Genomic DNA, 17581 nt, shown 5'->3' on the forward strand with positions numbered 1-17581 from the left:
TTGGAAAATGAGGGCCATGTTAGAGATGTACCCCTGGTGTTTTATATCCAGGTATCCAAGTGACCATGTCTCTATACCTTGACCTTTGTTCCTGGCCAAGATGATTTTTTGTGCAGATATGCTAACACTGAACTTCTCTTTCATATCCCAAATCTAATTGAAAGTGCCATTTCTGTTGAATTGTAATTATACTGACAACCATTTGCCCGGATGCAACAATTAGAACATATATCACAATTCCCTATCCTTTTCCTGCACATTGAGGCCATTCTCAACTCTCTTCCTAAAGCTCATTTCCCATGGAATTTCTCCTCCTTGCTCCTCATCCATCAATGATACTTTCAGTCCCAGGAATATTAATAAAACAGGGTCCAGGTGACTGCAATATCTTTATTTCATAATTTAAGGGGATATTTTCAAGCAATTTCTAATAGAATCTGCTTCAGTACGATAGGTCTATGTAACATCTATTCTTTAAGAGCCACTTTCAAAAATGACATGCTATAAATTAAAACATAAATTGACTATAAAATTCGATTTGCTTCCACGATTATTTCAAAATGTGCACTAAAGCTAGACTAGTCAATTTCAATGGCTGAATTTTGTCCAGTTCCTTTCTGGTAAACATGTTTAAAATATCTATGCCTCAGTGTGCTTTTAAGCTTTAATTTCTCCGTATATAAAATAAGGATTATAATAATAACTACAACATAGGGTTGTCTTGAGAACTAAATGTGTATAAAGTCCTTAGTACAGTATGTGGCACAACTGAAGCGTTCAATAAATGGCTTATTACTATTTGTTGCTACTGTGGTAACAGTACCTGATTCAAAAGGGTTAAACTCAAATGGAGGTAAACTTACAAGAATTACTTCACTACACAATTTTTAATGTCAAATCTTTTCAAATTTCCTTTCAACATAAAGCCTTAATGTCTGGTCTTCAACCATTTGACATATGATCCCTTCCAGATTCCCCCAGGTGCCTTTCTTCTTATCACTTATTTCCTCCTTGTTGCAAAAGCCACGGTGTTATTTTGGGGTCATCCTTCCCTGTGATCCATGCATTCCTGCATGTCCACCCTCTGTGTCACCGTGTGTCTCTTGAATCTTGGTTTCTTTCATTTCTTTCTAGCAACATTCCTCTCATGCAGAGGAAATCAAACTCAGTGTTTTTAAAGGTAGAATGTTAGAATATTTGGTGCAAGAAGATCATGTATGTGTGATGTTCCTATACAGTTCAGATTATAAGTAGGAAGTTTGGAAGGATAATTTCAATGGGCAACAAATAAAAACATTTTCATACTCATGAGTAGGAAAGTCACACCAAAATCAACATGTCTGATGCCATAATAAACTGATGGTGTAGTAATCCTAGATCTTATGGAATCCCGGTATTCATAAATTATAGGTCTTTTGGACCAACTTTAAACCTCATGCCTACAAATGAATATATTATTCCCAAGGGATCTAAAGATCACAATCACTGTATCGTGTAACACGCACCCTTGACCTGGTTAATATAAGGGTTTGCAACAGTTGTCTAAACAACCGCATCATGGCATTGTCACATATGAGGCTTATTTCCAATTAAAACCCAACAGTTTCTAACTGAATTGCTTCCCCCAAAGTTTGGGCCATCTTGCATTCATGCAATACACTTTATGAATGTCAAAGCAGGACTGCAATTACACCCTATTAAATGTATTCCTTTTTTGTTTCATAACAGCATTCCAACCTGATAAGAAAATGCTCTAGGTCTTTTGTCTTTTGAGGAGACACATTTCTTAGCTTTATGTCATCTGCACATTTGATAAACATATCTTTGTGCCTTTATTCAAGACCCTGAAAAATGTACAGAATAGGATTATAAGGTGGCTTTATAATATCCACAAATTCTTTGAAATTCCTTACTGTAAGAGATGGAGCTTGATTCTCCAACCTTGCATGTGGGCTCAACTTAGTGACTCAATTCTACAGAATAGGGTACGTTGGAAGTGACAGTGTGTGGCTTGAGGGACTACATCAAAAAAAAGCACTGTGACTTCTCTCTTTCTCTCCCTCCCTCCCTCCTTTTCCCTCTCCCTCTCAATACCCACTCCAGGGAAGCTAGTGTTATATCATAAGGACACTTAAATCCCTTGGAGAGAATAACATGTCAAGGACCTGAGGCCACCAGATCCTCCATGCCTAGGTAAGTCTTGAGATGACTGCAGCCCCAGCTGCTATCTTGATATCAGCTCGTCAGACACCTTGAGCCAGATCCACTCAAGGAAGCTGCTACTAAATCTTGACCTACAGAAACTGTGAGACAGTATGTACTTGCTGTTTTAAGCCACTAAATTTGGGGGTAATTTGGGACACAGCAATAGATACAGGGAAACTAGAAAGCTTCATCTGAGTGTTTCAGCTCAACCAGAAGCAGATCTCCTTAAGATGCTGTTATAGCTCTCTTTATACTATTTCAGGGAAATGAAGATACACTGTGTCCATAACATGCATCTCATCTGCAATTTGTTAATGCCATCCAAACAGAATTAGCCTAGTTCCATAAGACTTGTTTGGATGAGCCCATGCTAGTCCTCAGCCATTATCAGATTCTTTGTTAAATATGGTTAAATGCATCACAATTTTTCTGTTAATTAAAAACACTTGAGAATTTTTATGTTATCAGTCTCAAGTTGAAGAGATTCACCTTTTTATATAACGTAAAACTTGGGACACTTTTCCCAAACTAGTTTTCTATTCTGACTAAGCAAACATTCACAGGGGCTTGGGTTCAATTCCTTAAGCATCTGGGAAATTATTCATGTAAGACCCAGAGATCTGAGCTCCTTTGAGAAACTCTGTTACCATTTGCTCAGCAAAAGATGGACTGGATTTTCCTATTTATTTGGTTTATACCAGCTTTTACATTCTGAGGGAGGACGTGCTGGTGACAGATGAAGATGTGAGGTGAAGGAGTGGGGATGAAGGGGAGTCCACATAACCCCACTGAGGTTCCACTTAAGCAAATGTTTTTATGCTTTATAATTAAAAAGCAGTTTCTGGGTTTCTGGGAGTAGAATTCTTTGGAACTCACAGTTTGTATTTTGAGAGAAGGAGCCTATAATTTTAAGAAAAGGAGTCTACAATTTTAAGGTTGAACAGATTTCAAAGATTATCTAAGAAATATAGTTTCCCTAGTTTAATGTTTCTCAAACTTCCCACTTACATCATTAGAAATATGACTCCTAGCATAAGCAAGCATCAGAGAGTAGAGATTTTAAAGATAACCCTCACCCATCAAAGGTATTAATTAAGGAATTGTCTGTACTCCTATTTGTTTGATTATATGGCATTTCCAAGGATTTTCAAAAAATGAACCAGTTGGCAGCCACACATAATTTAGTGCAAGATTCAAAGGTCAGATATACACTACTGCAATGTGGTACGAGAATCAAAATTTTCCCAGTGAAGAGATGACCTCAGGGAATGCAGCAGTTGTAGTATATCTTGAATTCATACACTGCCTCGTTAACTCTACTTGGCAAATTAATTCAAATTGATTTGTTTGTGAGAACTGCAGCATGGCCTCAAAGCTGGCTACAAAGGATAATGATAAACAATGTATGGAGCTCAGAGAAATTGTCTAGAGAAAAGTAGAGATCAGCAAGGGGCTGTTTTTATAGCATAACTGTCTTTGTTAAAAAGAAAAAAGTAAAAAGGAAGAAGATAAGCAAAGGAAAAAAAATGAAGTGAAGAACACAGCTTATATAAATAAAACTCATTTCATAAATAACACCTATATATCACCAATACTCAAAACAAAGGCAGATAAAGTATTTGAAGGTATTCAAAGGGAATATAAAAACAAGATTAAAATTCTTAAAAATGGACATTTAATTTTTAAAAAAGCAATTAACTCAATTCAAGCAAAGTGATAAGACATGCTGAGGAAAAAAAAAAAGAAGGCCATGTGATATGGCAGTTAGAGCCAAGATTAATTCCAAAATGTCATATCGTAAAGAAAAGAGAGGGGAGGGCGATTCCTCAGTGAAAGCCATTAGTTTACAACTTCACACTGAGTCCTGAATTTAGGGTTGAGAGGGAGAAAGTTTAAGAAGGAAATATAATTATAGCTGCCACAACATTTCCCAAGCTTTCTGCCAAAGCTCTCTGCAAAACAGCTACCTAATCCCATCCCGATATCCATGCCCCTTTGCAATGAGACTTCGTCACTCCTCCCATCAGAGGTTGAGTCTACTTTTCCACCCCTTGATTCGGGGTTGGCTCTGAGACTTGCTTTGTTTGGCACCAGGCATATTAGCAAATGGGATATAAGTGGAGGTCTGAACAGTGCTCGCCCTCTCACGCTGCTGAGGCCCGCGATTGCCATTACCAAGAAAGCCAAAACCAGCCTCAGCTCCTGGAAGATGAGAGATCCCAAGAAGAGAGACCCCAGCCATCCAAGCCACTTAGCCAGCTCAGCTGAGGCCGCAGACCTGTAAGGGAGGCCGTCAAGACCATCTCTAGCTCCATCCAAGCCAGCCTGGAACAGATAAAACAACTATGCGACCCACTAAAACATGAGCCAATAAATAACAAAGGTTGGAGTGATTTTGTTAGGCAGCATATATTCAATGATACAGCCAGGGAGTTGGGAAATCCAGGAAGGACTGGGAAGCAGAGATTGGGTAAATGAAGCAGTTTCCTGTGTGACAGTTTCCATCGAGAACCAACAGGATGTGGGGGAGGTGCTCAGCTGCTATCTATGGAGTCAGAGGAGCTTGTGGTGGTGAAAGTCTTAGGGGTCCTGGAATGAAGACAGGGAGGCTCGGGCCCCTATTACCTATCCTTAGTCCTCCTCTTCATTCTTAAGAGAGAATGATCAAATCCAAGGAAAGGGATGCAATAAGGCAGCTCCTCAGAGGAGGGGGACAGATCAGGGCTGAGGGAGCTGGGACAAGGCAGGAAAACCAGAGAGGGATTGATACTTCTCTGGTCTCCATTTCTGGACTTGGACTAGGTTAAGGGTGGGAGAGTGGCGGGGTTGACTCCAGAGGTGATTAGGAGTAGAGCTAATAAGGGGCCACCCAGCTACTTGTGTGACTTCCTGCCATAACTATTCAAAAGAGTGGTGGACAGAGGCTTGTAAGAAAAGCGGGTTGGACTTAATGGGAAGATGTTCTGGGACTCTAACCCCACCCACCAATGGTTATTTTTTACTCCTTAGAGGATTCCATGGGGAATCCAGAAGGGCTGCCTTTTTTTTTTTTTTTTTTTTTTCCTGAGCTAATACTGCCTTTACTCCCATCCCTTACTCTAACCTTCTAACCAAACCAAACCATTGATGTTCCTGTAGGATATGAATAATCACTGATTATGAATGAATAGGCTTACTTAGGCTTAGAATAGAAAGATATGCTCCACCACACTCCCTACTAATACAAAACAATAAAAACAAAGCAAAACACTGAATTGAAGACCAAAACCAGATAAAAAAAACATTCCCACCTTGCAACTTTGTGTTTTAAAAAGCACGTGCTGCCTCTCCAACTCCTTTTAAAGCTTATGGATCAGCAGGAAATAGCCTTTATAAACTCACTGAGGTGAGTTTAGAAGTCATTTTTCTTGGACTTTAATAGCTGGTATCAGAATTGTATTACATTAGCAGGTGAATGGCAGTTGGACTGTAGAGAAAAGCATCAAAAATGATCAAAATCCAAGGGGTTAAACACAGAGTAAGGACAACTAACATCTAAATGTTTTGAGTGACAACTCGAATGACACATATTTGTCAATAATTAGAAATAGGTCACGTTTTAAGTCATGACTCAAATATTAGTTCATATTGTAAATGTGATGGCCAGAATAGCAATTAAAAAAAACAGGTTTTTTTTTTTACACTTTTAAGAAAGAAGTCAACAATTATGTAAAATTATCCACATATTTAAAATATTTACCTAAAACCTGGACTCTTCTATCCTGCAATTGAGTGTCAGTTCTTGTGGGCATGTTTTTTTGTTGTTGTTTTGATATAAAAATATAATCACCTTAGATTAAAAAACATCTTTTTACACCATTCTACTTCCACAGTCCGCTTTCCAACACATAGTGACATGAAATACCAACACATCTTAGGTGCTCAAGAATGGTCATGAAATTGATGACTGCGGCTACTTCAAGCAGAGGCAGGTGTTCCAACTCCAATAAATCATCAAGTTATTACCTTTGAAAGTTTAAATGATTACCAAAGTTCTTATAACATCTGAAAACCTACAAATTTGAGATATATTAATAAAATATTAATGATTCTCCCTTCTTTTAACTATTTAATATAAAATATTAAATAGCATACTAAATCTCAGCTATCTGAGAACTATGTCTAAAGATCTTTAGGCTATTTTATGTTTAAATATATTTATTTGTTCTGGGACAAATGCAATGTTTTTAGTATTTACCCACTGATATGTGTGTGTGTGTGTGTGTGTGTGTGTGTGTATCCTGTACGTACAGAATATATAAATATCTGAAAGGAAATACTGCCTTCATATAGTCTCCATAGAAGCTTGTGCCTTTCCACAAGAAATAGCTCTTAGATATCTATAAGAAATAAATATCTTGGATTTAAAGAAATGACTGAGAATAATTTCAAATGACATCCCTAATGATAATGGAGTTGAACAAAAAAAGTTTTCCAGCCAGAGAGGAGAATCAGACAGGTCTATTTTCTTGGTAGAAAAAAGGCAAACTGTATCATCTGTAACATTTCAAATTATGCTAGTCAAATTAGAGTAGTCCGTTTTCTGTAGAAATTTCTGAACCAACCAGGGAAATGTACCAGATGATCTAGTATTATCACCATTCTAAATGCTAAGTTCCTTTGAATTTTACTCTTTCAGAAACCCTACTTTTATCTTTGCAATAATGATCCAAGAGATTAAAAGAAGGCCTTTGAGCGACTTGATTTGCCTACTCAAGTTCATGCAGTGTCTACTGATGCCTCATTGCTGTCTTGTCAAAAAGCACTTAGAACATTAATAAGTATAAGGTACAATTAGGACAGGAGATGAGGCAGGTGAGAGAAGAACATGTAGTTTTCTTGGTTTTATGTTTTCATTCCTGATTATCAGGGATGGTGGCTTATTTAAATCCCACTGAAATCCTTACAAGTGTTTAGACTTCTGAACGGGGATTGCAATTTTCCATCTAACCAAATTCAAAGGATGCTGTCCAAAGATGTACCTTATTTTTTTTCTTTCAAAGATTTACTTCTGAGTGTGACTCAGAAAGGAGAACCGAGACACAGTGAGTACGAAAGAAATAGATTTCCTCCTTACTTATCCTGTTTGATTTAAATATGCTCTGATTGAATAATGGTCCAAATCCTATCTATTATTCAATTCCTAGCACAGGGATTTGTAGAGATGGATACTTAATACTTTTACAGACGAATCTGAATGGTTTCTGTTCACAGAGGAATGCAGATACTAGGGTTGCTTCTGTCCCTAAAGGTTGGCTGTGACGATTGGGATTTTAGCGGTTATTACACATTTAAAAGGCACTGAGGTTTGAACATACATAATTACTGCTCAAACTCGAGCTTTCTAGTCAACAGTTTGCTTGTTCTAAGCAGCTGCGGGGCAGGGGCAGGGGGTGGTGGGGAGTGGCACAAATCAAAGGCTCAATTTCACTTGGTTTATCTCCTCTAGGAGATCTCAATTGCCCGCTGGGAGCAATATCTTCTTTTCCATATATTACCTTCCTTTTTTTCTCCCCCCCCCCCCCCCCGGAGGTCCAGCTCCACCCTCATCATACAAAAAATTCAGTAAAATTCCAGCTATTCATTTTGAAAGTCTAAAAGCATTTTGGTTCTATTTAAGCTTGTACTTCACTTATATAAATTCTTATTTTATTTGAAACAGTCAACATCTCATAACAGTTTTATATAGGTTTAAAAATGAAGTACTAAGTATTTCTAAACCTTGGCTGTCTGAGAAGATTTTAGATTTATTTTTACTTTACACACATATCTATGTCAGATTTATATTTAGTTATTTTTTTTTTTTTAACTTTCACGGATGCCTGAATGTTCTTTTTTCTCTTCCACCATTTTGACTAAGTATACTGGGAAATTCGCTCTTCTGGACCTACAGAGAATCATCTCAGGAATGTAAAAATAATTTAATATGATTTAATTGTTTCAACAAACAAAATTTTCCCAGTAAAAATCTCAATAGCTATTCATAATAAAAACTTGTTATTTTCTGATTACTTTTAAAATGAACTTAAGTATAATTAATGTTTGTAAAGGATACTCTTTACCTTGGTGTATAATACATTATGTATGTGCAGACAATGAAGTCAGAAGCTTGCAATAATTTCAGTACAGTCGTGCAGTTTAACATTTATTGAACACCTGCGATATTGACACTTTGACTCAAAAAAAAAAAAAAAAGAGGTGGGAGAGTAATTAATAGCTCCCCCACTGTGACCACTTAGCTTAGGCTCTAGAAAGTCATCACCAAGTCTGGTGGTGTATACTTTCTACTCTGGTAGTGAAAAATTTGACCTTAGACTGATAGCTTTATCACATTCAATACTGAGATCAGTAAAATGTGGAGGGGCTGCTATTTTTTATAAATAAAATCTGGTCTTCCTTAGTTTGATTTTTATTTGAAAACTTTATTTTTTTAAAGATTTTATTCATTTGTCAGAGAGAGAGCACAAGCAGGTGGAGTAGCAGGTAGAGGGAGAGGGAGAAACAGGGTCTCTGCTGAGTAAGGAGCCTGATCTGGGACTCGATCCCAGGACCCTGGGATCATGACCTGAGCTGAAGGCAGATGCTTAACTAATAGAGCCACCCAGGTATCCCTAAAAACTTATTTTAAACTTGTGCATGCTTGTGCATATATATACACCTATAAAAACTCATAACCTGGTACTTTTTCCTTTAATAAATAGGGAACAGATTCTAAAATCTCTAAAACTCAACAGCAAGAAGTAGGCTGGGCCACATCTAAGAAGAGTTGGCCCTTGAATGGCAGATCAATGGCCAGAAACAGAGTAGAAGCACAAGTAGGGAGCTCCTAACAGCCAGTTAGGGACAACCAATGCCAAAATGAAGAGAAGTTTCTCTGGGACTCAGAAAATGCTTATGATATGTCAGTGAGCAGGTAGAAGAAAAGATAAATGTTAAGAAGTCAGTTGGCGGGAATGCAAGCTGGTGCAGCCACTTGGGAAAACAGTATGGAGGTTCCTCACAAAGTTGAAAATAGAGCTACCCTACGACCCAGCAATTGCACTACTGGGTATTTATCCCAAAGATACAAATGTAAGGATCCGAAGGGGTACGTGCACCCCGATGCTCATAGCAGCAATGTCCACAATAGCCAGACTATGGAAAGAGCCAAGTTGTCCATCGACAGCTGAATGGATAAAGAAGAGGTGGTATATATACACAATGGACTATTATGCCGCCATCAAAAGGAATGAAATCTTGCCATTTGCAATGGTGTGGATGGAACTAGAGGGTATTATGCTGAGCGACGTAAGTCAATCAGAGAAAGACATGTATCATATGACCTCACTGATATGAGGAATTCTTAATCTCAGGAAACCAACCGAGGGTTGCTGGAGTGGTGGGGGGTGGGAGGGATGGGGTGGCTGGGTGATAGACATTGGGGAGGGTATGTGCTATGGTGAGCGCTGTGAATTGTGCAAGACTGTTGAATCACAGACCTGTACCTCTGAAACAAATAATACATTATATGTTAAAAACAAAAAGAAGAAGAAGAAGATAGCAGGAGGGGAAGAATGAAGGGGGGGAAATCGGAGGGGGAGAGGAACCATGAGAGACTATGGACTCTGAGAAACAAACTGAGGGTTCTAGAGGGGAGGGGTGTGGGGGGATGTGTTAGCCTGGTGATGGGTATTAAAGAGGGCACGTTCTGCATGGAGCACTGGGTGTTATGCACAAACAATGAATCATGGAACACTACATCAAAAACTAATGATGTAATGTATGGTGATTAACATAATAAATAAATAAATAAATAAATAAATAAATAAACGCCCATAAAAAAAAAATAAAGAAGTCAGTTGGCACCTTTATGCAGAGGGGCTACAGAGAATAGGCTAGGGCAGCTGAGCCAGGGGTTAATACAAAACCCATAAATTCAAAAGAGCAGTTTGCAACTTCCCTAAGGATTGAGCAAGAAAGCATGTATTTGGATCACCACCATTTACAGTTACAACTAGAAGTAACAGAACTAGAGAAATATTAAGGCTTTCAGTTTGTTATTTTCAAATCCTGCTCTAAGCAATGTATGGCATAACATAAATGAAGGTAGAACTGAATCTACGTCTTTGGTGTTCAGATAGGAAAGCAGTGTATGGTTGGATTTTTGTTTAAGTACAGGTACGCGGATTGCCTATCCCACTTGTGTATTTCCTTATCCTGAATTAACCTCCCCAATGGGTCTATGCTACTGGGTCTCTCAGATTTAACTCATCCACTTAGAGATTATCTTGCTCCCTTTATTCTTAACAGAGATAAAGGCAATCCAAAAAATAAAGCTAACGGATCAGTAAAAACAGAGCTGTAGGCTTCAAAAGACACATGATCTAGATCGAAGGCCCCCTAACTACAACCAATGGGTAAATCTGGCTCATTGCAGTTTCTTTTTGTAAATTGTTTTATTAGAACACAGCAGTGCCCATTCATTTATGTATTGTTTATGGCTGTTTTTGCCCAACAGCAGAGTTAAATAATTGCAACAAAGACCTCATAAGTTGCAGAGCCTATAATTTTTATTATTTGGTCTTTTAGAGAAGAAGTTTCTTTAAATGAAGATATTAAGGGGAGAGGGTATGCCGTGCTGGCTCAGTTGGAAGGGCATGTGACTCTTGATCTTGGGGTTGTGACTTGGAGCACCATACTGGGTATAGAGATTACTTAAATAAAAAAAATTTTAAATGAAGATATCAGGGTCTCCATGCCTATATTCAAATCCAGGTTGGCTTTATCACTTGCTAGCTGTATGATACTGGAGAGCATGTTACTTACTCTTACTCTTGTATATTACTCTGAGATTCAGTCGTCTCATCTCCAAAACGGGAATACTAATAGAATCACTTTCTAGAATGCTGTGAGGATTCAATGTGATGATCCATGAGCCTGATACAAAATAAGTACTGTATCAGTGTTGCATCTTATTAACTAACATTATTCCCCTAAAATCCTTTATTCAAGGATATGTTGTAATATCCTCATTCCCTTGTCCAGGATCTACAGCTCTCACACACTTGTAGGCATTTGGAATAAAGATTTCACCGTTGAACTCTGAGAAAAACCACATTTCAATAATGTGATTAAAATGAAAACAAATTTAGTTTAATTAAACATTGAGACTAGCAATTGTGCATTGGGCAGAAACACATTTCTAGTAAATGTTTAATAATGTGATTACAGAGTGTACTGCATGCACTGGGATGTGGGAAACAATAGTAAATTTGCATGTGAATTTACCTCTGTCAACCAAATAATTCTGAGCTCTATATACAATATGAACTGAAGCATCCTGGGAAGCAGATGGAAAAGTGGGGTGGCCGAAAGAGAGAGGGGTGTAGGAACAAACAAATCTAGGGAGAATCCCAGTGTTGATACTTTCTGGCCCTGTGACTACAACAAATGTGCCCCAACCCCCTGAGTCTTGGTTTCTTCTTTTTCTTAAAAAAAAAAAAAAAAAAAAGATTTTATTTATTTATTTGACAGAGAAAAAGGGAGAGGGCACAAGTAGGCAGAGTTGCTGGCAGAGGGAGAGGGAGAAACAGGCTCCCCGCTGAGCAGGGAGCCTGATGTGGGCTTGATCCCAGGAACCCTGGGATAATGACCTGAGCTGAAGGAAGATGCTTAACCGGCTGAGCCACCCAGGCACCCCTGGTTTATTCTATAAAATAAAAAGATGAATACTCCTCCCCTGTAACCATGGGGCAGATGACAGGAACCGAAATAAGGTATGAACAATGCCTGCACATTAGTTCCTTCGGTGTGAAAGGTGAAGGTTGTCATGTCACAGTTTATGCTTCTGTACGTCTAGTTGGGGAGAGAGTTTGTTAGTACTGTCCCAGAGAACCGAAGGTCACAGCCCAAATCCACCCCAGGCCACTCCTGTCTGGCCTTCAGGCTCCATCAGACACTTAAATGGGCCACTGAACCCAGATTTTATCTGAATGACAGAACCTTCTTACACTATCTGGAACCACAGGTACAATATAGGGTGCTGTACAGGAACACTAAATTTGCCTTCCAAGAGATACAGGCTAAAGTTCCAGGTATTCCTGTACTAGTTTATGACCCTGGGAGAGTTAATCTCATAAGTCTGCTTGTTTCCATTTATAAGATGAGGATAAGAATAGTGTCTACCTCTCAGGGCTGCCTGGCGCTTAATATCTGCACAGTAAAATTTAAGTATTAGAACTATCTTGCTTGTGTACATGCACCTCTCCTTCACTAGATTAGAGGATCCTTAAGGGCAGGGGCTTTGTTTTATTTCCCATCACAGACCCACCATTTAGCATGGATTCATAGGCAAAGTAGATTTTAAATTAACATTTGTGGAGTGACTGAATGAATGAATGCCTAAGGAGATTAAACTCACCCCATTGATGAGGATGAGGGATTAGCAACATCTCTTCTTAATAAAAGGCAACGTCAGTTGGTAAAGAGATTTCTGAAGTGCTTCTGCTATTTGAAAGTACAATATAAATTTTTTTCTGGCCCATTATCAACTCATTTTCATCATATGCTTTGATATAACCTTTAGCTTTGGGGCTTGAATGGTCATTTTCCACTTATACACCTAAATCCCCAAGTGTTCTTAGGCAGCACTGTGTATCAATCGCTGGCATATGGCAAACCCTTCAAACTAGGCCAACACCGAGCCTTACCATAAGGCTATAAAAGAACCACGTGAAAAACAATGCATCTCATAAAACAAACTAAATTATCAGTGGGAATCAAATCCAGTCCACATTAACACCATGAACTGAAAATTAAAAGTGTCTCTTTGTCCTTGACTCATTGTCTCTTCTCTCCTCTGACCCTCCTTCCCCCTTCTTTAGCCTGCCAGGGTATTGACAGGGATTTTAGAGGAGTGGAAGGTCTTTATCTCTTTGAGATGAGCTGCAATATGATTACAATCGATTGAGTGATTTACAGTTTAGAGCGCCTTTCATTACCCTCTGTGCTTTACAGAATTATGAATGACATGCTGTATGTGAATATATATTATTATTATTATTGGATATTTACGCACCACCTTTCTGTAAGAAGCTAAATGTTCTTTTTAGACTTTAAATAACTACAGGGACCCTGCAACCTTGTACAAAACTTAAACAGAAGAGATCGAACTTGGAAACTTTTCCTATAAACACAGCTATACTCCTGGACAGGTTCTGAGGACACTGGATGTCCATCTAACTCTGGGGCAGAGTGAAAACAGTACTGGGTAATTGCACTTTATGGTCAGGATAATAATTCTGAATTTTAATACTGAAGACAAATTTTACAGGCCAGAATTTCTATTTACTATCTAAACTGGAGCGTCTCTGTGACAACAGAAAAAATAAAATACAATTCACTTAGCTAGCTTTGAAATTATGCAATGTTTGATGAGTGTATTAATTTGAAAGAATTTGTGTTAATTACAGATGCCTTGCATAGAGTGAGATGTCATTAGTATTTTTCTGTCACATTAATTTCAAATGAGTATAATTTAAAAACCACATGAAAGGTGACCACACTGTATTTCTCATCTTGAAAGTGTTAGATTTGGTTTAATATATACATATACTCATTATTCATAGAAATTAAGAAATCCTTTTCCTTACATTTCTAGTTAAATAGTTCCTAGGAGTGACCCTCGATTTTCTCATTACTTATTTCACTGAGTCCCTAGACTATAATATGTATACCATTTAACATATGGTTAAATAAATAATCATCATGTGCCTTTTGTTAAATGCTACCTTCCCCTCTAAATCCCAAGGTAGTCTATTAACAATGAGAAAAGCATAAACTAGGACCCAACAGTAAGACGTGTATCTCATAAAGTCCTGTAGAAGTTTCCAGAAACATTATTCTTTTGATGAACAACTCTCTATCTCAAAAGCACCGTCCTATTCACAAATGAATTCTAGATAAATAATGTCTTTAGTTACTATAATTGCTGTCATATTATCTGATATAAATCTTCATAATGATAACAAACTCCTTTGTGTGTTATTTAATTATATTATAAATAACCTTGAGTCATATCTTGGCTTAATGTCTCAGGGACATGTGTCTTGTGTCCATGTGCCATGTGTTTATGAGTTCCTTTTCCCTCTAGCCCAGACGTTCTTCTCTCTTCCACAGGGTGTGTGTATGTGTGTGTGTGTGTGTGTGTGTGTGTGTGTGTGTGTAAACACATACATGTATATAAACTTGTGTGTATGTATTCTTGTTTTTTTGTCTTCTAGGTGGTTAGGTTTAATTTTAGCATTAGCTATAAGACCATAGTTTGCCTTGAAATGCTTATCACCCTCTAAGAGACATTTATAGGGACAGAAAGGCTCTAGGTTTGATAGCGGTAATTGTATTTAACTTGTAAGATACAAGGCTATTTATCTTGTGGCTGGGAATTCACAGAAGAGAAAGAAGGGTTGCCTGATAAAACAAAAATTAAAGAAAAAAATACGATGCACCCTCTCAACACTCTCCCATCCCCCGAGACCATTAAATGGCAAAAGAGACTTTCATCTAATAAAGCCCTTCCCATCCACGTAGATACAGTGTTAGAAGATAAAAGAGAACTGTGAAAAGAAAGAAGCTGCCAAAGTCCCATAGGTCGAACCAAGGATGTAGAGGAAGGCAAAGGTCATAAATGCACAGGGAAGTGCTAACTTGTAACTTGGCAGAAACTAGAGATTTAACTTGAAAGAAAAATTCTGTGAGCCAGGCAAGTACCTAAGATCTCTGAATGGCTCCTAATCTGTAAAATGGGAATAAAACTAACAGCAACCTCAACGGTTTGTAGCAAGGGTAAATAAGATGTTGTACATGAAGTGCGAAGTATGTAGTAAATGCTCAGAAAGGGTAGCCATCACCATCAGGATGATTTTGGTTAGGATGGTGGCATCTGCCATTGCTACCTCTCTGGGATAACAATCTTATGAATCAAGTGGGGTGATTATCCCCATGTTGTTACAATGACAACATACATTAGATACGTTCAGAAGGTATATGGAGGTAAATGCTCATTAATGTATTAATGATGTAAATAGAGATTTATATTATATAAAACGAGTAAAAGGAAGAAAGAGCATGTTCTAGTTCTGTGCTGTCCAATACTGACCACCAGTTACCACCCCCATAGTGCTGGCCTGAAGACTGCATGAAAAAAAAAAATGTATTTAAATCTTCTGTGCCTAGGACATAATAATTGCACAATAAAATAAATTTTCAGGATTGCCTGGGTGGCTCAGTCAGTTGAGTGTCTGTCTTTGGCTCAGGTCATGATCCCGGGGTCCTGGGATCGAGCCCCGTGTTGGGCTCCCTGATCAGCGGGGAATCTGCTTCTTTCTCTCCCTCTGCTGCCCCGCACTTGTGCTCTCTCCCTCTCTCTCTCTGTCAAGTAAATAAATAAAATCCTTAAAAAAATAAAAAAATAAATTTTCAGGGCCTCAGTCATATCAGCCACATCACAAGTGTAGCTACAGATGACTAGTGGCTACCATGTTGGACAGTGCTGCTAGTCAGTCTGAAAAGAGAAACACAATTTTAGCTTTCTAAATATCAGTGCTTCTCAAACCTAGCTGCATAGAGAATCACCACGGGAGCTTTTTAAAACTACTGATGCCTGGACCAATGCTTCTCAAATTTGACACTACACATGAATCGCCTGAGTATCTTGTTAAAATGCAGATTCTGATTCAGTAGGTCTGGGGTGAGGCCCAAGACACTCCATTTTTAACAAGCTCCCAGGTGATGCTGATGCTGCTGATCCATGGACCACACCCCAGACCAATTAGATTACCTGCGCCTGGGGCCCGAGAACTGGCAGTTTATTAAAAGTTCCCAGGAGAATCTTATTTGTAGCCAAGTTAAAGAACACTGTTTCATATATATATATAAAATATATTTATATATATATATAAAATCTCCACTGAAAAGATTTTTTGTAAACATCTTTTTGCCAAAGACCAACCCCAGCAAGTTGAAAGTCCATCGGAAGCAGAAACTCACTTACTTGTGAATCCTAATTCATTCCTGACAAGCTGGACTATTTAGCAAAGTCTTCAGGATGTCCTGGTTTGATTGATTAATTGATATATTCTGTGACCAAATGTTTGAAGAACTTATTTATAAGATGGTTTTAAAATGTACTTAGCAGTGTTCAAACACATTCATTAAGCCAGCCTTTCTCTTGTTGCCACTTTATCTCTACTGTCTTGAAAACACGTTCAAATACAGCTTTTCCTCTTGATTGTATTTATATTTATTATTCTCCTTGCAGGACTTTACTATCTATGTTTTTTTTTCTTTTTTTCCTCCCTCCAGTTGAACTGAAAGTAACACTAGTCCTGAACGGATGAACGAGCAAGTAGATGGGGTTTGTTTTAAGGTGTGCTTCAAATCTGGCAAGGCCTCAAATGTTTGCAGGCGAAGACAGAAAGAAAAAGGAACGAAAACCTCCTGGGTAGGAATTAATGAAAACCCAAGACCTGAGAAATTTCAGCATCATGTCAAGTACAGAGACTTGTTTTTAACCCTTCAAAATCTCAATAATCTAAAATGAGATGTGGACAAATAAATCTCTCCTATTGCATTTTGAACATCACTAAGCATTTAGCAATGTTTTTGCTCTCAGTACCTATAAAGACAAGATTATGTGGAATTGGACACATTCAAATACAACGTAAGAAATTTTCTAGTCTACTGGCCTAGAAAGAGAGCCACTTCTCCAACCTTTTCGTGTTCTGAGCTGGGTGGTCAGACAGCATTCAAGCTCAGGTCATCAGGAGCATTTTATTGACTGGAAAAGGGGAATCCCAGCAAGAGCCCTTCAAATGACTTGGTATGCAGTATCAATAAAGAGAGGAAAACAATTGAGACCCCGCTCTCCTCAGCACCATCTGCGGTGGGAAGATGTCAAGTCCTACGCACCAGAGCTTCTTGCCAGCCTTCATTTTCCAGGAAGCCCGTCTCTGGTCCGAAAAGCCTCTTACAGCACCACGCTCAGGGTTCTAGTAGGCCTGGTGACACGGCCAGCCACCCAGGCATGGCAGAGAGGATCCTGAACCATTCCAGTCAGCTCAGCCTCCCAGGGGACCGAGAGCTGGGACTAAAATTAATTCCTCATGCTGAAGTCACCTTTCACCTCCCCTCACTTGTTGCCACCCCTGCATTATGTCAAGACAGTAATCAGAGACTTTATAAGGAACATTTGTTAGTGCCCAGATGCCAGCTCTGGGCTGATTTTTCTTTTACTTCCCTCTCCTGCTCCTTAGCCTTTCTATTTTCAGGTTCAAAGAAAGAAGCTGCTTTTGAGTTCTAT

General features: G+C 38.5%; 1 protein-coding gene across 13 annotated transcripts in view; it reads right to left on the reverse strand.

Annotated features, from left to right (window-relative positions):
- NRXN3 (neurexin 3) overlaps positions 1-17581 on the reverse strand; it is a 1474839-nt gene that overhangs the window by 154450 nt on the left and 1302808 nt on the right. The gene's annotated exons all lie outside the window — the stretch shown is intronic.

This window comes from Eumetopias jubatus, unplaced genomic scaffold (assembly GCF_037043125.1).
Source record: "Eumetopias jubatus isolate StellerSeaLion01/CBP00866 unplaced genomic scaffold, mEumJub1_p1.0 scaffold_7, whole genome shotgun sequence".
Classification (NCBI taxonomy): Eukaryota; Metazoa; Chordata; class Mammalia; order Carnivora; family Otariidae; genus Eumetopias; species Eumetopias jubatus.